At 39.9% G+C, this 21,701-nt stretch overlaps 1 protein-coding gene across 1 annotated transcript in view; it reads left to right on the top strand.

Annotated features, from left to right (window-relative positions):
- Window positions 1–21,701, top strand: part of LOC148864115 (diphthamide synthesis DPH2 family protein) — a 75,785-nt gene that overhangs the window by 37,757 nt on the left and 16,327 nt on the right. The gene's annotated exons all lie outside the window — the stretch shown is intronic.

Here is a 21,701-nt window from a genome sequence, read left to right as displayed (position 1 = left end):
TAAGTTTACTGATGTTGGAAGATTCCACTGGAGAGTACCCAGGAAAATGGGCTTTTGTGGATAACCACGAGAAACCATATCAAGATCCAGATAGACGTTTCAAATCTTTGCTGTGAGAACGAGAATCCCAACAATTAAAAAACTGCACATCTCAAATGTAAGAGTTGTAAAACCAAGTAAAGATTTGGAGAGAATAGGTCCATTAGCCCATTTGTTGTCTTTTATGTAAATATTACTTAAAGTAGAAAGATGAAAATACGTCTGGGGATGTACAATACATATTCAACACTCTCCCTCAAGTTGGACATATATATTGTGTATATTGCACAAATTTGCAATCAATTGATTTTTTGATGTGATAAAGGGTAAACAATCAATCTCTGGTAAATTACCAATCAATCTCAATATGCTTGGTCTTAATATGCTAAATGTAAATATGAGCAATATCGTTGGCAGCTTGGTTATCACAGTATAACGTCGTAGTATCATCAATTGTGATCCTAAATCCTTTAAGAGAAATTTCAACCACAACTTGTACCAAATGCCATGGCATGATACTTGGTTTTAGCACTTGACTGATCTACATGTTTTTTTTTTTTTTTGCTCCTCCCTGAACTGGATTACCTGTGCAGTACCTTAAGATATATTTTTATGCATCCATTCTAAGATGTCTGTGATTAGCTGATAAGATTTCTCTAACAAGTGAACCGTTGAATTATGGTTTTTATTTTTATTTTTGAGAAGGGTAAAATAAAATTTTATTGCTTAAAACAGGAGAATAATACAAGGGGTCAGGGCCCTGCAAGAAGCCAAGGACCTTGAAACACCCACTTGGTCCAACAGAAGAAAACATCCAAAAATCAATAAACTGAAGAAGCTGCAGAGGGGATTGGTGGTCAAAGTCCTTGGCAGCCGAAACCCAAGACCCCAGCTTGTTAAGCTAGGTGTTGATGAGCTATTCCTCTGATCTACATATATTATGAAAGATCCTTATATTGCTTTCAGCCCATATGGTCCAAACTACAGCTGTGGGCACCATTACCCCAAACTAACTTCCCTTTCCTACTTTTCATGCCTTGCTGCTGCAAGGTGGAAAGAAGCTCGTGCAAGGACTGAGGCATGATCCAACAGAGCTTTGCCAATTTCAGAAAGTGCAACCACAGGCTTTGAGCAAACCAACAGTGAATGAAGAGATAGATTATCAACACTGTGTTCTGCTCGCACATCCCACAAGATTGATCCTGGATCTGCAGACCTCTTCTCAGCAGGCTGTCTCTCATTAAGCACTTTCCAATTGCAATCGACCACAGCAAGAAACTAGCCTTTGAAGGCAGCAATTGTCTCTAGATCAGCTGACTAGGGAAACAAGAATTTTGGGGAGGTCTCAAGCTTCTTGCAAATGAACTAACACAGAAACTCCCATTAATCTCCCATTTCCAACCCCAAAAGTCTTCCTGCCCCACTCTAATGAAGTGGCTCCCCATTATTCTCCCATGCAAGTTCCTGTAGAATTTAGGAGATTATACCACATTACCTCCCAGCAGCTTATAAGAGTTGACGCTTAGGCATCTTTGTCATTAACCAGCATTTAAAGATGCGGAAAAATCTGCTCCAAAGGCTTGCCTGTGCACCAACCTACCACCATGTCCAAACTTGTACTCCATTTGAAAATAAATTATAATTATTCAAGATACCTTTCCACAGGGAGCTTCCACAAGTTTAAAATGGATTAGCTAAGGTCCAGTTCCCTCTAGAAACTAGCTGCAATAAGATTTCTCCACCTGTCATCCTATCAACAACAAACCACAATAAGCTTTCAAAATGATACTTTCTTTGCTTCTATATTGATTACGTGTGGCTTGTGCATATATTAGCTGGTGATAAAGCTAGATGCATGGGAGATATTTGGGCAAGTCAAGCATAGGTACAATAGTTTCCTGACTAGTCTTTGGTACATGCATTGCCTCTTCTCTCTTTAAGAAATTTCTCCTTAATTAGTAGCTAATGAATAATTAGGATCGATTAGGGTATCTCAGATTCTTGGGTCATTGATTTCAAATTTAATGGCTAGGAATTTCTTTAGATTGCCAACTTCAGTTTGTTGAGAGTATGCAATATGTTGTAAAGGCATTTTGGTTTTTTCTCCTTTTGTATTTGAGAACCCAAGTAAGGGCAAACTTGTACATTTCCAGAAAAATATAAAAAGCAATATTTCTGGTGCGAACAGTAACTAGGCACACCATTTGTAACTCTCCTCTACTCCAATTTCGACTTTTTGTAAGCAGGCCTGAGCTTTTCCAGCTGTTCAATGGCCCCTCCATGTAGTTCTTCTGAATTTCGAATAGTACTTGAGATCCTCTGTTTTCGATTATCTAATAAATCACTTAATGGTCCATTTGGTTGCCGAGAAAGGATGAGATGAGATGGGATGGGATGAGAAGGGAAAATTTATTTTCTCAGTTCTGTCACCTGCGTTTGGTTTCTGAGACCAGTTATCCTACCAAATCTGCTTCCCAGTGTCTGGTAGCTGAGAAAATTTTGCAGGATGGTTGGATTCATTTCATATTAATGAATGATCCATGTAATCTCCAATTCAACAACACAAGACTTGTTTTTGGGATGACATGGCATAATAGTATTTGAACATTGCCATGTGTCATGCTGACATAGCACAAATAAAAACTCCTATATGTTAAAGTTATAGCTTACCTGTAATAGTTAACATTAACAATTCCATCAAACCAAGCTTCAAAATATCGATACGCCCAATACGCCGGTAGGGGCGTATCGGGCGATATCGATACTTTTTTTTTTTTACTTTTTTTTTTCAAAACCGGTTCAGGGGGGCCAGTTTAAGGCTCCTCCATCCCCTGAACCGGTCAGAACCCCGATACACCCTCTGTAGGGGCATATTGGGGAGCTCCCGGAACGATACGTATCGGCTGATATGGGTCGATACTTTGAACCTTGCATCAAACAAAAATGTCATAAGTTGGTTCCCTAGGTTCATAACAACCACTGCAACCATCAAACTAAAAATCCCCTACTTGGTTTGCCTGAGATGACTTGAAACAAAGCAAAAATAAAAACAAAAAATGCAGATCTGAGATCAAGTATTATCAACATAACAAAATGCTAGAACTGAAGCAAATAAAAAATAAAGCAACAAATCTAAATGATTATTTTTCAATGCATGCATGCTTGGTTTCAATATATCATTTGGATTCATTATAGTGCAATTATGAACCACATGAAACATAAACCCAACCACGAAACCAAATGCCACTAGTTAGTTTGCATTATTATTTCATTTTTTCATGTTTCCATTTGGTTTATTATCTGAATTTTCAGGACTGTAAGAATGAATGCTATCAAATATTTTAGTTTATGATCATGTTATCAATTTTAATACCACTAAATACCCCAATGGATCAGTACCCTAACCCATATATAGCTTGAACCAACTTCTGGAATATTGATCTTCATTAAATGTAAACATAGAGCAAATAATTTAATTTTCCTTGAAGATAACCTTTGATAGACTACCAAGAAGAAGAATCAAAATAGAAGAACAAACGAATATGATCCTCCAAAATAAACTAAAACTCGGTCCCCTAAATCTAAACAGTAAATAACAAATAAAAGCAACCAATTATGCTAAAACAATGTACTCTGTTTTGTGGTAGAGTTCAAACTGAAAAGCCCCAGTTAGCTAGCACTCCTCTCTATTGAAATCCTCAATTTCGGATCTCCTAAGTCCTACCGAGCACTAGAGATTCACCTTGCAACTCAGGATTGAGCAGTAGTGAAATGTTCTTATGGCCTTGGTAAAACAGAGATTATTTTAGGTTACCGATCGAGAGCTCCATGTTTTGCTCGCCCTTGGCTCAAAGAGCTCCATGTCAAAAACAAATCTATCTGAGACCAACACTATCAGATTTAACGCCAGACCCGAATCAAATATATCTGAAGCAGATCTATGTAGAGAAGATGGGCCGAATGGCCCATAGGCTGTTTATTCTTTTCTTATTATTTATGTTTTTCTGTAATGTGCCTTATTCTGGGCCCATCCTGTCTATATTGTGTTCTTTGTAATTTCCTGCCCAATTAAGGGCCTCCTTGTAATTATTCAAATCTATCTTAATAAAACAGTGTTAGGGTGCTGAGAGAGAGAAAGGTTCGAAACTCTCACTCTCAAACCCTCATTGCCGAACTCTCAAGGTCTAATCTCTTCAGTTTTCTTCATGGTATCAGAGCATACCTGAACTTCAATATCCTAGGGCTGGAAGCTTAACTTGTGTTGCCTGATTCTTGGAGGTCATTGGAAGTGCCCAAGACTCGAATCTCTTGGAAAAGTGGTTCGGTGGCCAGGAAGAATCAGAGAAAAGAAAAAGGGGAAGGGGAACAGCTCGGTTCTGATTTGAAGCTCAAAATTGTAAGTTGTGCTCAGTTTTCTGGTTATTTTTTGGTGTGTTTGGACTGTTGTAGTGTCCGAAATTTCTGGGTTGTTTCTATACAACTTTCGGCTGCCCTTTAATTTGGTTTAACCCAGAAATTTTTGGGCTGTTTTCACTTCTTCTTGGACTGTCAAAACTGCCGAAACATCCTCGTATCAAGAGCTGTGGATTGTTGCTTCTATTTGGCTGTTTTTGGGGACTGTACGAACTGCTCTTGAGGCCTTTTTTTCTTTTTGACAGTGGGGTCGTCTCTGTTGCCCTCACTGTGTTTGTAAAAAGGTCTTTTCAGCAATACTGATTGGTATTCACTCTTCTTGGCTATTTCTTTGGTGATTACCTTGAAGTCCCTGATTTGAAAAGGAACTTCGGTTGAGTGCACAATGCTCAGAAGTTTCTGATTACTTCTTGAAGGCTGAACCAAACTGTTTTTGGGTGACTCGTGTAGAAGTTTCTGCTTCAGTCTTGGTTCTCATAACTTTTGGGTGTAGTTTGGCCTTGTATATTGCCTTCTTGAGGACGGTTGAACTCAGCCCTATCTGAAATCATATTTGAAGTGTTTACATGATGTACTCCTCAGAGTTTGAAAACAAGAATGGTGCTGAATATGGACTGGTTCAGGGGACTCCAAGTGATTCTTTATTGACTGTGACCACAGTCAAACTAGATGGAACTAATTATCTGGCATGGTCATAATCAGTAAAGATATATGTATGTAGTAGAGGAAAGTGGGGGTTCATTTCCGGGAGCAAGAAGGCTCCCCCAGAAGATCATCCATCCTACGAGAAGTGGATGGAAGAAAATTACACTGTCATTGGGTGGCTTGTGAACTCAATGCAGCCACAAATTAGTCAACACTACCTATGGATGAATTCAGCAAAGGAAATTTGTGACAGTGTTGCAGAAACCTATTCCCAAAAACTCAATGTGGCCAGAGCATATAAATTGAGAAGTGATGTAAAGAATTTAAGGCAAGGGGAAAAACCTCTAGCTGTATATTTCTCAACTCTGAAGTCTCTATGGCAAGAGATTGACCTAATAGAAGTTGTAACTTGAGACACCACCAATGATGCAGAGACCTACAGAAAATTGGTTGAAAGGAACAAGGTGTTTGAGTTCTTAACTGGACTAAACCCAGAATATGATATCACAAAACATATTATTCTTTCCAAGGAGTGTGTCTCATTGTCACATGCTTATGCATTGGTGAGTAGTGAAGAGAGCAGAAGGGCTGTCCAGTTTCAAGGGGCTGATATTAGTGATCACTTTGCGAATATGGGGGTTAAACCTAAAGGGAGTGCTGGAACTTCTGGTGGCATAGGAAAGAAAGAAGTTATATGTGAGTACTACAAGAAGCCGAAGCACACAAAAGACAAGTGCTGGAAATTACATCCTAATCTTGTTTCCATTCGGTTTTAGAAAAAACATGATAGTAAAAGATCAAGAAGTGCAAATGTAGCTACCGGGCCAGATACTGAAGAAATGTCTGCTTGTGCACAGTTGGCAGCCATGAGAGCAGAATATGAAAAGTTTGGGAAGATGATCAGTCAGTTGGGTAATGTGACTTCTCCTTCCAACCCTTCAGGAAATTCAGCTTTTGCATTTGTTCACTCAGGTATAAGGGCTTCTGCCAATCAAGCAACCACTTCAAATAATCTCAAGATCCCTTGGATTATTGGCTTAGGTGCTTCTGACCATATGACCAACCTTTCTACCTTGTTTGTTTCATATGACTTACTTCCTGGACGTGATAAAATCACTTTAGCTGATGGTTCACTTGCCCCTCTCTCTGGTAAGGGAACCATCAAGGCTACGGATTCCTTGTTCCTACCTTCTGCCCTTCATGTACCTAAACTACATACAAGTTTGTTGTCTGTAAGTAGTTTAACCAAGTCACTAAACTGTTGTGTAACATTTTTTCCTTCCTATTGTGTTTTTCAGGATCTGGAGTCTCAGAAAGTGATTGGGAGTGGCCATGAGGCGAATGGAATATACCTGCTTGATACTCCGGGACAATGCACTGATCATCATGGGAATGTTGCTCTCGGATCTGTTTCTTCAGAGTCTATTAGTCGGATTATGTTGTGTCATAGCTGTTTTGGTCATTTGTCTTTTTCTGCCTTGAGTCATCTATTCCCTGAACTGTTTAAGGGAATTAGTTTGTCCAATTTTCATTGCAAGTCTTGTGAGTTATCAAAGCATTGTAGAAACAATTATCCTTTGAGCAATAAAAGATCTTCTTTTCCTTTTAATATTGTGCACTCTGATGTGTGGGGGCCTTACCACTTACTCTCCATGGGTGGTTATAAATATTTTATCCTGTTTATTGATGATTTTTCTCGGTTCACTTGGATATTCCTGTTGAAATCCCGTGATGAAGTTCCAAGGCTATAAATATTTTATCCTGTTTATTTTATCTTCTTTTCCTTTTAATATTGTTTTAACTCAATTTAATACCAGGATTAAAATTTTCAGATATGACAATGCAAAAGAATATTTTGAGAAGAACTTATCCTGTTATCTCTCTGACATGGGGGTTATTCATCAAAGCTCTTGTGTTAGGACCCCAGAACAGAATGGAATTGCTGAAAGGAAAAATAGGCATATTGTTGAAGTTGCAAGAAGTATCTTATTTGCCTCACATGTTCCTACAAGGTTTTGGGGTGATACTGTTCTTACTACTACTTACCTTATAAACCGTATGCCATCCAGGGTTTTGGGGTTTAAGTCTCCCTTCAATCTCTTTCATCCGGACAAGGACCTTTGTCATGTTCCTCTTCGTGTCTTTGGTTGCACCTGTTATGTACATGTTCCAAGTGTCCAAATGCATAAATTTGAACCCAAAGCTCAAAAGTGTATCTTACTTGGTTATTCCCCCACATAGAAGGGTTACTATTGTTTTGATCCAAAGACTGGCATTCGGTATGTCACAATGGATGTCACCTTTGATGAGCTTTCCCTCTTTTATGGTTCCCCTCCAGAAGGACATTGTCCACAGGGGGAGTATTTGTCACAGGTGTTTGCTCTTCCTCTTCCTGTCCCAGTTGAGTATTTTGATGTGCCTGCTTGTCCTTCAAATGTATCAAGGGTGGATCAGTCGTTCCATTCTCCCTGTCCCAGTACTCTTCAACATCTACCTCCCTGTCCTATTCTCAATCCCAAGGTGTATCAAAGGCAAAGATCCAGAAATGTGCAGGTTGTTTCTCCTACAATACATGAGCCTCATACACTTCCAGTCACAGATGAGACAACAGGTACAGTTTCAACACCTTTGGGGTCATCGTTCCCTGACCTTGATATTCCCATTGCTGTTAGGATAGGAAAACGGAAGTGCACTGCACACTGCATTTCCAAGCACCTTTCTTACAAATTGCTTTCACCTTCATATTTTGCCTATCTCTCTTCTGTTGCTTTTAACCCTATTCCCAGGTCTGTGTCAAAAACTCTTAAGATTCCAGAATGGAGGGGTGCTATGAGATCTAAAATCGATGCCCTACACAAGAATGACACATGGGAAGTGGTGGATTTGCCTGAAGGGAAGGATCCAGTCGGTTGCAAGTGGGTCTTTACTATCAAATACCGAGCTGATGGCACCATTGAAAGGTACAAGGCCAGGCTGGTTGCAAAAGGCTACACACAGACATATGGGATTGATTATCTGGAGACCTTTGCACCTGTTGCCAAGATGACATCTGTGAGGGTTCTTATATCTTTAGCTGCTCACTTTGACTGGCCCCTTTATCAATTGGATGTGAATAATGCATTTCTGAATGGTGAATTAAATGAGGAGGTTTATATGTCTCTTCCTCCAGGGATGTATGGAATTGATATGAAAGGAAAGGTATGCAGGCTGAAGAAATCCCTTTATGGACTAAAACAATCCCCTAGAGCATGATTTGAGAGATTTAGAACAACACTTGTTAACTTTGGTTATGTGCAGACACAGTCCGGTCATACTCTTTTTGTGAATAGGAGTGGACCTCTGGCAATATACCTCATTGCGTATGTAGATGATATTGTAGTGACTGGTAATGATGTTTTAGGAATTCATGATCTAGAATCTTTTCTCCATACAGAGTTTGAGATTAAAGATTTGGGGAATTGAGATACTTCCTTGGCATAGAAGTGGCTCGATCCAAGGATGGGATTCTTATATCCCAAAGGAAGTATGTTCTTGACTTGCTCTCTGAAACTGGAAAGATGGGTGCTAGACCAGTTGCTACTCCTATTGATATGAGTCATAAACTCTCTGCCTCATATGGGACATTGTTAAAAGACAAAGGAATTTTTCAGAGACTTCTTGGGAAACTTTTGTACCCATGCATGACCTAGCCAGATATTGCATATGCAGTCAGTTGCATTAGTCAATTCATGCATGCTCCCCGAGACACTCATATGGCAGCAGTAGAGTGAATTCTATGTTATTTGAAGGGCTCCCCAGGAAAGGGAATTCTGTTTGCCAAGCATGGTCATATGAAACTTGAAGCCTACATCGATGCTGACTGGGTCGGAAACATTGATGACAGAAGATCTACTTCTGGGTATTGCTGCTTGGTGGTTGGTAATGTTGTTTCTTGGAGAAGCAAGAAACAATCGGTTGTTGCTCGGTCTTCCACTGAAGCAGAATACAAGGCCATGGCACATGGAGTTTCTGAATTATTATACTAGAAGTTCAGGACTGTTATCAGTCTTGAACCCTAATGAATCTCAGGATCGAAGATAAGAAGAAAGAAAGAGGAGAGAAGAGAAAGAGGGAGGAGAAGCAGTAGAACACAAGGGTTGAAAGGAGGAGCAGAAGCTTAATGTTTTGTTGCCGCCACTTTAATTAATATTTATAGGTTATTCTCATTACATGGAAAGGACAGATCTGCCCTTAGTCTTTACATAACAAATAGAGTAAAACAAAGACTGAAATAAATAACATCTGAAACAACTAAATGACCAATAGCTAACCCTAGGCAGACTAGAACATCTTCTACCCTACAAACACAGTGGGACCGTAGCTGTGGGGCCCACATCAGTGTTCTCTACACTCCCCCTCAAGTTGGGAATAAATGTTTATCATTCCCAACTTGGATAGATCTGCCTCTAGCTTCTTCCGTGATACAGCTTTAGTGAGGATATCTGCCAGTTGCATATTGGAGGTGATGTATGGGAGACATACTTCTTGTGATGAGACCCTCTCTCGTACAAAGTGTCGATCAACTTCAATATGTTTAGTCCTGTCATGTTGCATTGGGTTGTGTGCTATATTAATAGCTGCTTGATTATCACAATACAGCATCAGGGGCTTCTCATACTCAACACCCAACTCCTCAAGTAGTGATCTCAGCCAAAGAATTTCAACCACCTCATTAGCCATTGACCTGTACTCAGCTTCAGCACTGGATCGAGAGACAACACGTTGTTTCTTGCTCCGCCAAGAAACCAGGTTACTTCCCACAAGAGCACAATATCCAGAGGTAGACCTTCTGTCATCATCGCTTCCAGCCCAATCGGCATCCGTATAGACTTCCACCTTCATGTGGTCATTGTTCTTGAACAGTATACCTCTACCCAGGCATCTCTTCAAGTATGCTAGTATTCTTTCTGCTGGTAGAAGGTGTGTGGTTCTAGGAGAATGCATGTACTGACTGATAACACTAACGGCATAATTGATGTCTGGTCGGGTAAGGCATAGATATAGGAGCTTTCCCACTAACCGCTGGAACATAACTTTGTCTTCAAGCAGTTCCCCACTCTCTGCATTAATCCTGTGGTTCTGTTCAATTGGTGTATCTGCAGGTTTGACACCTAGCTTTCCAGTTTCAGCCAAGAGATCTAACACATATTTCCTCTGAGAGACAAAGATCCCCTGCTTAGATCTAGCAACCTCAATACCCAAAAAATACTGTAGTGTACCCAGATCTTTCACCTCAAACTCTTGATGAAGGAGCTGTTTTGAGGGACTCAATCTCATGGTTGTCGTTTCCTATGACCACAATATCATCAACATAAACTGCAAGTAGTGTCAGTGATGACTCCACCCTTTTGATGAACAGTGTATGATCTGACTGGGCCTGTACATAACCGAACTTCCCAAGGGCTAGTCTGAATCTGTCGAACCAAACTCTAGGTGACTGCTTCAAACCATACAATGCCTTATTGAGCCGGCAAACTTTCTTACCTGCCTCTGTATCATAGAATCCAGGAGGCAACTGCATGTAGACCTCTTCCTGCAAGTCCCCATTCAGGAAAGCATTCTTAACATCCATTTGGTACAAAGGCCAAGTGTAGCTTGCTGCAAGAGATAATAGAACCTGAATGATGGTCATTTTGGCTACCGGGGCAAATGTCTCCAAGTAATCTATACCATAAGTTTGAGTGAACCCCTTTGCAACTAGCCGGGCTTTGTACCTCTCAATGGAACCATCCGCATTATGCTTCACTATAAATACCCACCTGCATCCAATTGGTTTCTTTCCTTTAGGCAAGTCAACTAGCTCCCAAGTATTATTTTTCAACAGGGCATCCATTTCAACTTGCATTGCACCTCTCCACTTCGGGACTGATAGGGCTTTTTGCACTGTTCTCAGAATAGGGACATCAGCAACAGAGGTGAGATAGGACCTGTAGGAGGGAGATAGGCGATCATAGGACAAAAACTGGGAGATGTAGTGGGCTGTAGATGTGGTGCAATGCTGTTTTCCTTTACGGAGGGCAATGGGAAGGTCAAGGTCATCTGCAGAGGGTGAGGTAGCAACAGTGGAAGGAGTCTCTGTGAGCCTTGGGACTGTAATATCTGGACTTGGAGCCGTAGAAGAGATTGTAGCTGGCTGGGATTACTGATGACCAGGATCAATCTGCCTACATCGCCTGTGATAGACTCTCAACTCCCAATCCCTTTGACCACCCTCGCTACTACAGCCCTCATCACTACAGTCCTCATCATCAACTAGAATAGGTAAAGGAACAGCCCCAAAGGTATTAACCTTGTCCTCACTGCACTCCTCCTCCCCCTGAAGAAAAAGACCCAAATCTCCACGCTCACTACTCTCCCCCTGAGGAGAGACCCGAGAATAGTAGGGTGTCTCCTCAAAGAAAGTGACATCCATGGATACAAACTTCTTCCCTGAGACAGGATCATAACAACAATAACCCTTTTGAGTTTGTGCATAATCAAGAAAGATGCATTTGGAGGCCTTGGGTTGAAACTTGGAGTGATTGGGACCAAGAAGCTGAACAAAACAGGTACAACCAAATGTCTTGAGGGGAATAGTGAACAACTCCTCATTGGGGTATAGAAGGGAAAAAGGAGGTTTCATATCAAGAACCCGAGAAGGAATCCGATTAATAAGATATACCGCCGTAAGGATAACATCACCCCAGAAGCGAATAGGGACGTTGGAGGTAGACATAATACTTCTAGCCACCTCCAAGATGTGCCTATTCTTCCTCTCTGCAACCCCATTCTGCTGAGGTGTATGAGGACACATGCTCTAGTGGATAACCCCATGATTAAAGATGTACGATGCCAATGGCTTAGCAAAGCATGCCAATGGTACGATACCAATCTATACTCACGATAGATGTGCATGAAATATATATAAGATTGATCTGAAATTAATAACCACACACAACAACAACAGTCCGAACTGTTTTCACCCCTTCAAAAGTGTTCGAAACCCCAAAAGAAGACTGAAACATAGTTTGAAGAGCAATCTGATATGCTGAAGCCAATTCGAGGTTTTAATCAGTCCTAAGAGCCGTACGGATAAGGTTTGTATTAGGGTTAATATGAAACCCTAAAACTGATCAATGTTGAGGAGAATTCTAGGGTATGCCGCAGGAATCAGATCACAAGTTTCGGCCTAATACTAGGGTTTGCCGTAGGGACAAGACAAAACCCTAGAGAATAGAGAGATAAAACCCTAGAGTAGTTCGGCCACCCTTACTGGATAGGTCCAACCTATCTTTTCTGATGTTACTTCTCTCAGAAAGTAAAAACTTACAGTAGAATGCAGTTCGCTGCCTACCAAGGTTACCCGAACCCTAGCCTTCTCTGATTCTTCCTGATCACCAACTTGCTACAACTGTGACACTTCTTTAAACAACTACTAATCCTCTGGAGATCTCCAAGAACCAGTCAACGAACTCTTCTTTCTCAGCTTCCAGCCTTAGATGGTTCTCATGTGGTCGGCTGGACTACACTCACATGAGAGAACTTAGCTCTGATACCAACTAGAAGTTCAGGACTGTTATCGGTCCTGAACCCTAATGAATCTCAGGATCGAAGATAAGAAGAAAGAAAGAGGAGAGAAGAGAAAGAGGGAGGAGAAGCAGTAGAACACAAGGGTTGAAAGGAGGAGCAGAAGCTTAATGTTCTGCCGCCGCCACTTTAATTAATATTTATAGGTTATGCTCATTACATGGAAAGGACAGATCTGCCCTTAGTCTTTACATAGCAAATAGAGTAAAACAAAGACTGAAATAAATAACAACTGAAACAACTAAATGACCAATAGCTAACCCTAGGCAGACTAGAACATCTTCTACCCTACGAACACAGTGGGACCGTAGCTGTGGGGCCCACATTAGTGTTCTCTACAATTATGGCTAAAATCATTGATGGAGGAACTTGGGGTTGAACATGACAACCCAATGATGTTGTACTGTGATAATCAGGCTGCCATTAACATTGCTCACAACCCAGTGCAACATGATAGAACTAAGCATATTGAAGTTGATCGACATTTCATTAGGGAAAGGGTCTCTTCGGGTGAAGTATGTCTTCCTTTCATCACATTTGAAGGACAGTTGGCAGATTTTCTCACTAAAGGCATTCCCAAGGCAAAACTTCAGCATGATACTAGCAAGCTTGGCATGATTGACATCTATGCTTAGCTTGAGGGGGAGTGTAGAGAAGGTGGGCCGAATGGCCCATAGGCTGTTTATTCTTTTCTTATTATTTATGTTTTTCTGTAATGGGCCTTATTCTGGGCCCATCCTATCTATATTGTGTTCTTTGTAATTTCTTGCCCAATTAAGGGCCTCCTTGTAATTATTCAAATCTATCTTAATAAAACAGTGTTAGGGTGCTGAGAGAGAGGAAGGTTCGAAACTCTCACTCTCAAACCCTCATTGCCGAACTCTCAAGGTCTACTCTCTTCAGTTTTCTTCAACCTATAACAGTACAAATCTAGAAAAATGCCAGATCTGGAAGAGGCAGATGCCGGAAGCCAGATCTGGAGCTTCGATGTTAAAATGAATGCCTTAGAATGGTAGATCAAACGTTTTCTGGCTCTGGACGACCAGGGATGGAAGTAGATGGCAGGAAATTTTGTGGGGAACTCATTCACTGAAAAATGATATAAATGGTACAAAAATGGATGTAAATCACGAGAGGATGCCAAATATGAGCTTTCCTTCGAAAAAAATTGCTGGAGATGGCGGTGGTGAGTTAACCGTTGGACAGCATCTGAGAAGAAGACGCTCGGGTTGCCGTTCTCTATAAAATTTTCTCACTTGGTTTCCTTTCTCAGTGGGGTCAAACCTATTTGGTGAGACCCTGCGTCCCAAAATTTGAGAACCCTCTTCTTGTCGCATCTCAATATTTTGTTCAAAACAAATGTGGGAAAATAGGAATCTTGGAAGAATATTCCTATTTTCCCATCCCGGTCGCACAAACCAAATGGACCATAATGAAGGTAGATTATCTTCCCATTCATTTCAAAACTTCCATGATCTCTTCCTGAACCAAACATGAACCTTTCGATTCATTTGGCTCTCACGTTCAGTTCTTTATGGGACATTCCCATATCCTTTTTTTAGTGTAATGAGCCTATCCTCTCGTTTCTGTTCATATTCCAAAATATTGAAACCGATCACTAATCCAAGAGCAGAAAAATTGGAGTACTCTTCCGGTCAGACAAAAAAATCTGTAATTGTCAGAAAAGTTATTTCTTTTTATTAAATTTTTCTTCAAATCTAACAAATTCTTTTCTTCTCTTTTCTTCTTTTGGCTTCACATTAAACAACTCAATTGTTACCTGGCATAGACAATCAGAGCAGTGACTGGCTTCCCTCTTGCTTAATGAATAGGATATGATCAACGTGAGATTGGAGGTAACCCATATTTGGAACTACACATGAAAATATCTTTAATCAGGCCTTGGCTTACTACCAATGTTTACATGGACTCTCCATACGGATGAAGTTTCCATGTTGGGCGCTCATTAGATTAAGACACTTATTGGTTCTTGAGGGATAGTTCTATGCAATATTTTCCTTTGTCTCCTTGCTTATTTGACATGAATGAAGAGTTAGTGTGTACAATAAATGTTATTTTCCCATAAAATGCTATTAAGTAGCAAAAATAAACTTCTAAAACTTGTTCCATAGGGGCAAGTGAGTCTTATTAGCTCTCAAGCATTAGTTGTGTGGGGGTTGTGATAGGTGGGCTGAGAATTCTTGGGACTCTTCGAATATGGAAGTTCTCTTTACTGAAGAAAAATAGAAAAGTAGAATCAAAGGTTTGCAAGATCGAAAGGGGGTTTATTTGGTCTCAGGCCTGGTAAGAAGGTGAAGAAAGCAAAGAAGGTTTGCAAGAGTAGCAAAGAAATTCCCATTCAATATATATATATATATATATATATATATATATATTATCAGCAAAGGTAACTTCTATTAATCATAATGACAAAGTTGAGCTTAGAAATTTGTGGGTAGTTTACCCACACCCATAATGTAAATAGATACAACTAGAGATGCAATCCCCCAAATTCAGCCTTACAATATAGCTCAAAATAAGTGTTGCCTGTTTGCCCCTGTTTATCTAATGCATCTTCCATGCCATTTGCAGTTCTTTTCACCCATTTAAATGTAACACTCAGTTCCCTTGTTATCATTTCAATTTCTCTAATCCTTTGCCTGTATATCCAAGGGGTTTGACAATGAAAATTTGTCTAGGAAATCACCACCTGAGAGTCCCCTTCCACTTCTCACCTTTGGAAGCCTAGCTGTTTTGCAATTTTCAGCCCTTGAAGTAGAACCATTAATTCTGCTGTCAGTGAGTCCCTTTGCTCTACAGGACCCGAGTAGAGCGCTAGTACATCACCTCCTGAATCTCGGAATACACCCCCTAAACCAGCCTTTCATTTCCTAAAAAACTTCCATTGAAATTTTAATTTTACAGAGTTAGGTGCTGGTGGCCTCCACTCCATAACAACCCTTTCTTTCTCTTGACCCGAGCTTGCCACTTCCTTCCATGATCTCAGGGTATCATTGAAGGAGAAATCATGGAAGATTTCCAGAGTTTTTGCCCAATGTCCAATTTTTATCTTTACGGCTTCTATGACTTCCAACTCTGATCTGCATCTTTCATTGAAAATCCTCCCATTTCTTTCTTCCCAAATAGTCCAAACCAGTGCTGCTCTCAATGCTTTCCACAGAATTCTACCTCTTTTCTTTGCCTGCCTCAGGAAATTTGGGTCAAATAGACCCACCGCATCTTGGGGAGGAGTCCACCTGCATCCAAAAAGAGAACAGAAATGCTCCCAAATACTAGGTGCAAAGGTACAGTGAATAAACAAATGGGAAATATTCTCTCCACTAGTTTTGCAGAGGCAACAAACATGTGGGGAAAGGCATTTATTTGGCCTTCTCTTCTGTAGCAAGTCACAGGTATTTATCTTCCCAGTAAAGGGCCTAAATTTTTGGGGGGATTGGCTTACTCCAGATTTCTTTAACTGGAAGGTTCAAACCCAAGGTGGTGGGCTGAATTAGGTAATTGAAAAAAGATTCTATGAGTTGTTTTCCTTAAAGAAAGTTTGGTGCGTTCCTATTCATCCAAAGGTTGGTAACTTTAGTTGGGAAGGTTTCATGGAAATATTAATACTTGTTGTCGGCAAATTAAGAAAGATAGGATTTGCGGCAGATTAAGAAAGATATGATTTGATTGAATAAGAGATTCGAATAAATTTAGGAAAGATTAGATTTGAATAAATTTAGGAAAGTCAGATCCTAGGATTAAGGGAAAGATTTATTTAGTCAATCCTCGATTGAGAGAAATTATAGGGGTTTGTCTTTCCTATCTTTTCTTATTTAAGGTGTATGCTCAATATGTTTTGATCATCAATAAAGAAAACCTTCTTCTTTTCTCCCTCTATATTTCGCAACATGGTATCAGAGCCTTAGGGTTCGATCATGAACTTAAGGCCGCCATGGTTGGCTCAGGTTCAGCATATTCGGATGCTACCGGTGGTGTGACATCTCCGGAGGGAGGTATTAAGCCTGCGGCTATTTCTCTTTCTGAGAATTCTCTTCAAATTACCATTCACAAATTGAATGGAAAAAATTATCTTGAGTGGTCTCAGTTAGTGCGGTTGGTGATTGACGGAAAAGGGAAACTAGATTTCTTGAATGGCGAAGTGAAACCACCAGCCACTAATGATCCAAAGTACAAGCAGTGGCGTTCTAAAAATTCTATGGTTACTGCCTGGTTGTTCAACTCTATGGATCCGGTGGTTGGAAAACCATTCATGTTTTTGCCGACGGCTTGCGATGTGTGGGAAGCTGTTAGGGAAACCTATTCAGATTTGAACAACCATTCACAACTGTTCGAACTGAATACCCGAATGTGGAAGATGCAGCAAGGTGAACGTGAAGTAACAACCTATTATAATGAGATGATGGTTGTTTGGCAGGAGTTGGATTTATTTGAAGAAGAATGGGAAAGTCTCAATGACAGCGCTCGGTACAAAAAGAAGATAGAAAGAGGTCGGGTTTTTGTCTTCTTGGCTGGTTTGAACAAAGAACTCGATGAGGTTCGGGGACGTATCTTAGGACGAAAGCCCTTGCCTACTATAAGAGAGGTTTTTTCAGAAGTGCGTAGAGAAGAAGCATGGTGGCAAGTGATGTTGGAGAATGTTAGTGAAACAAAAACAGAGAATGAAGGGTCCGCTCTTGTGGCCCGAGGTGCAGACTTAGACGGAGATAAATGAGGGGGAAAGCAGAGGCCTTGGAATGATAATTGTAGATAGCCATGGCATACTCGGGAAACCTGCTGGAAGCTGCACGGGAAACCGGCGGGTTGGAAGAAAAAATCAGGCAGTGACAACAAGTCAGGGGGAGATGTCCGCACACTTCAAGTAAGCAACTTGGATCCAGGGCAGCAGTCATCCTCAGAGTCTCTTCCTTTCACAAAGGAACAAATAGAGCACTTATATAAAATGTTTTAATCTCAATCGTTAAGAAATTCTAACCCATCCTGTTCTCTAGCTCAATCAGGTAATTTCTTCATTGCAGCCGTTGCTTGTACCAAATCTAATGGCTCCTGGATACTAGATTCAGGTGCCATTGATCATATGACCGGCACTTCGCAAGTCTTTTCTTCATATACACCCTGTGTAGGGAATCGAAAGGTTAAGATTGCAGATGGTTCCTTTGCTACTGTTGCTGGGAAAGGAACTGTATCTATTTCTCCTTCTCTAAACCTCAAAGATGCTTTGCATGTTCCTAACCTATCATACAATCTCTTATAAGTCAACAAACTTACCCTTGATCATAATTGTTGAGTTAGTTTTTGGTCTTCTTGTTGTGAATTTCAGGATTTAACCTCGGGGAAAATGATTGGGGGTGCTAAACAGGATGGTGGTCTCTACCTCTTTAATAAAGGATCTGCCTTTGGAAGGCAAGACCGATAGACTTGTTTCAACTCTATCTCTATTTCTAGTGATAGTGAAGTTTTGTTATGGCATTATCGATTAGGACATCCTAGCTTTCAATATTTAAAGCATCTATTTCCCAAGTTATTCATGAATAAAAATCATTCAGTTTTCAAGTGTGAATCTTGTGAATTAGCAAAACATCATCGTGTTGTTTTTCAGTCTCAACCATATAAAAAATCAAAACCATTTACCATGATTTACAGTGATGTTTGGGGCCCTTCTAGAGTAACTCTTTCTGGAAAACGTTGGTTCATTACTTTTATTGATGATCATACTAGGGTAACTTGGGTTTTCCATTTAAAAGAGAAATCTGATGCTGAAACTGTGTTCAAAAATTTCTATAACATGGTTCAAACACAATTTCAGACAGAATAAAATTTTTCGAAGTGATAATGGAAAGGAATTTTTTAACAATGTGTTAGGGAATTTTTTTTGCTGAGAAAGGAATTGTACACCAAAGTTCGTGTAATAATACACCTCAACAAAATGGGGTGGCTGAAAGAAAAAACAAACATCTTCTTGAAGTTGTTAGAGCCCTAAGTTTTTAAACTATGGTTCCTAAGTATCTTTGGGGAGAAGCCGTTTTAACAACCACTTATTTGATTAACAGACTGCCTACATGAATTTTGGATTTTAAAACACCCATACAGGTTTTCATTGACTGTTTTCCAAACTCCCGGTTAGTGACAAACATTCCCTTAAAAATTTTTGGAAGTGTGGCCTTTGTTCATAACCATCATCCTAAACGTTCAAAACTTGATCCAAAAGCACATAAATGTATTTTTGTAGGCTATCCCACTAATCAGAGAGGGTACAAATGCTTTGATCCAGTTTTGAAAAGGATGTTTGTGACTATGGATGTCACATTCTTTGAAGGAACCTCGTACTATAGCAACTCCCATCTTCAGGGGGAGAGCAGCACTAGTGAAGATGGTTTTTTAGATGGTTTTGATTTAATGTTTGAATTTGTCCATAATGATGTTCCTCACAACCAGTCACCGAAAGAAAGTGAGGCAGAAATTACAAAATTAGTGGAAACAAATGAATTAAATATTGAAAATGAACAACCTTTGGTGATGCCATCTCAAAATGAAAAAGCTGAAACAACAGAGATGCGTGCGAAACAGTATAAAGGCCTTGTATATTCAAGGGAATATCTAGCACAGAAAATGAGAGGCACTATTGCGCAGCATCAACAAGAATTTGATCTAAGGTTGGATCATGAAATTCATGATAATTCTCCAAAAATCCATGAAAATATTCCTCCAGGTAATTCTAATTCTTCCAGTCAGCTTGATCTTCCCATTGCTCTTAGGAAGGGTGTTAGGTTTTGTACAAAACATCCTTTGTCAAAATTTGTATCTTACAAAAATATTTCACCTTCATATTGTGCTTTTATTTCACAAGTGTCTAGTGTATCCATTCCTAACAGTATCCAGGAGGCTCTAAATGTTCTTGAGTGGAAAGAAGTTATTTTTTAGGAGATGAGAGCTTTGGAAAAGAATGCTACTTGGGAGAAAGTGGACCTGTCGGATGGAAAGACAGTTGTTGGTTGTAAATGGGTATTCATTCTGAAGTACAACTCAGATGGATCATTGGAGAGATATAAGGCTCGCCTAGTAGATAAAGGCTTTACTCAAACATATGGAGTAGACTACTTTGAGACCTTTTCTCCAGTGGCGAAGCTAAATACAGTTCGAGTACTCTTATCTGTTGCAGCTAATATTGATTGGCCACTGAATCAGCTGGATGTGAAGAATGTCTTTTTGAATGGAGACTTGGAAGAAGAAGTATATTTGGAGCCTCCACCTGGTTTCACTGAGAAGTTTGGAACTAAGGTATGCAAGCTAAAAAAATCTTTATATGGACTTCAACAGTCTCCAAGAGCCTGGTTTGAAAGATTCACATGGTTCGTTAAAAGTCAAGGATATAGTCAAGGACAATCTGATCATACTCTTTTCACAAAAAGATCCACCAAAGACAAGGTTTCGGTTCTGATTGTCTATGTTGATGACATAATCTTGATTGGAGATGATATTGAAGAGACGAGTAGACTAAAGCAGAGCCTAACCAAGGAATTCGAGATTAAAGACTTAGGCCAACTAAGGTACTTTCTTGGAATGGAAGTGGCAAGACCAAAGAAGGGCATTGTGGTTTCGCAACGAAAATATATTATAGATCTCTTGAAAGAAACTGGAATGAGTGGATGCAAACCTTTAGACACTCCGATAGAAGTTAATACTAAACTTGGAGAAGTTAAAGATGGGATTCCAGTAGATACAGGAAGATACCAAAGGCTGGTAGGAAGATTGATTTACTTGTCACATACACGTCCTGATATTGCCTTCACTGTGAGCATGGTGAGTCAATTTATGCACTCCCCGTACGAAGAACATCTTGAAGCTGTGTATCGAATTCTTAAGTACCTAAAAGGCACACCAGGAAAATGACTCTTCAAAAAAAAAAAAAGAGAAGAGAGGGGTTGAGGTGTATACAAATGCGGACTGGGCAGGCTCAATCACCGATAGAAGGTCAACTTCGGGGTACTGCACATTTCTTTGGGGCAATTTAGTTACTTGGAGAAGCAAGAAGCAAAGTGTAGTTGCTAGAAGTAGTGTTGAGGCTGAATTCAGATCAATGGCTCAAGGAGTGTGAGGTTCTTTGGCTAAAGAGGGTGCTAGCAGATCTCAAGATACCAGTGAGCTTTCCTATGAAACTGTATTGTGATAACAAGGCAGCTATCAGCATTGCTCATAATCTGGTTCTACATGACAGGACTAAGCATGTTGAGATTGACTGACACTTTATAAAGGAGAAGCTTGAACAAGGAATAATCTACACTCCGTTTGTACCAACCACACAACAAGTTGCAGATATTTTAACTAAGGGCTTGTTGAGACAGCCATTTGAACTTCAAGTTAGCAAGTTGGGCATGATAGATATCTTTGCACCAACTTGAGGGGGAGTGTCGGCAAATTAAGAAAGACAGGATTTGCGGCAAATTAAGAAAGATATGATTTGATTGATTAAGAGATTTGAATAAATTTAGGAAAGTTAGATCCTAGGATTAAGGGAAAGATTTATTTAGTCAATCCCTGATTGAGAGAAATTATAGGGGTTTGTCTTTCCTATTTTTTCTTATTTAAGGTGTATGCTCAATATGTTTTGATCATCAATAAAGAAAATCTTCTTTTCTCCCTCTATATTTCGCAACACTTGTAAATTGGTGTCTGTCTCCAAACTGGTGTATCATGTGTGCATCAAATGGTGAGAGTGTGTGTTGGGACACAAACTAAAGAAATACAAGTGTACAAGAAAAGGCCACGACAGCCTTTAAAGATTGTAACTAACAGCCAACCACTAGATCAAAGATTGTAACAAACTAGACAAGTGGAGTGACAAGTGGAGAGGTTGGTACAACAGAACTGTAACAGTTGTATAACAACAGTGTATAAATAACAACAGGCTATAATCTAATGGGATTATTGAATTGGGAATACAACCTCTCTTCCTTTCTATCTCTCTCTCTCTCTCATTCTGG

The sequence above is a fragment of the Nelumbo lutea genome, chromosome 3, assembly GCF_056320005.1.
Source record: "Nelumbo lutea isolate HS-2025 chromosome 3, American lotus-T2T, whole genome shotgun sequence".
Lineage (NCBI taxonomy): Eukaryota > Viridiplantae > Streptophyta > Magnoliopsida > Proteales > Nelumbonaceae > Nelumbo > Nelumbo lutea.
This window is presented reverse-complemented; position numbering and strand designations above follow the sequence as displayed.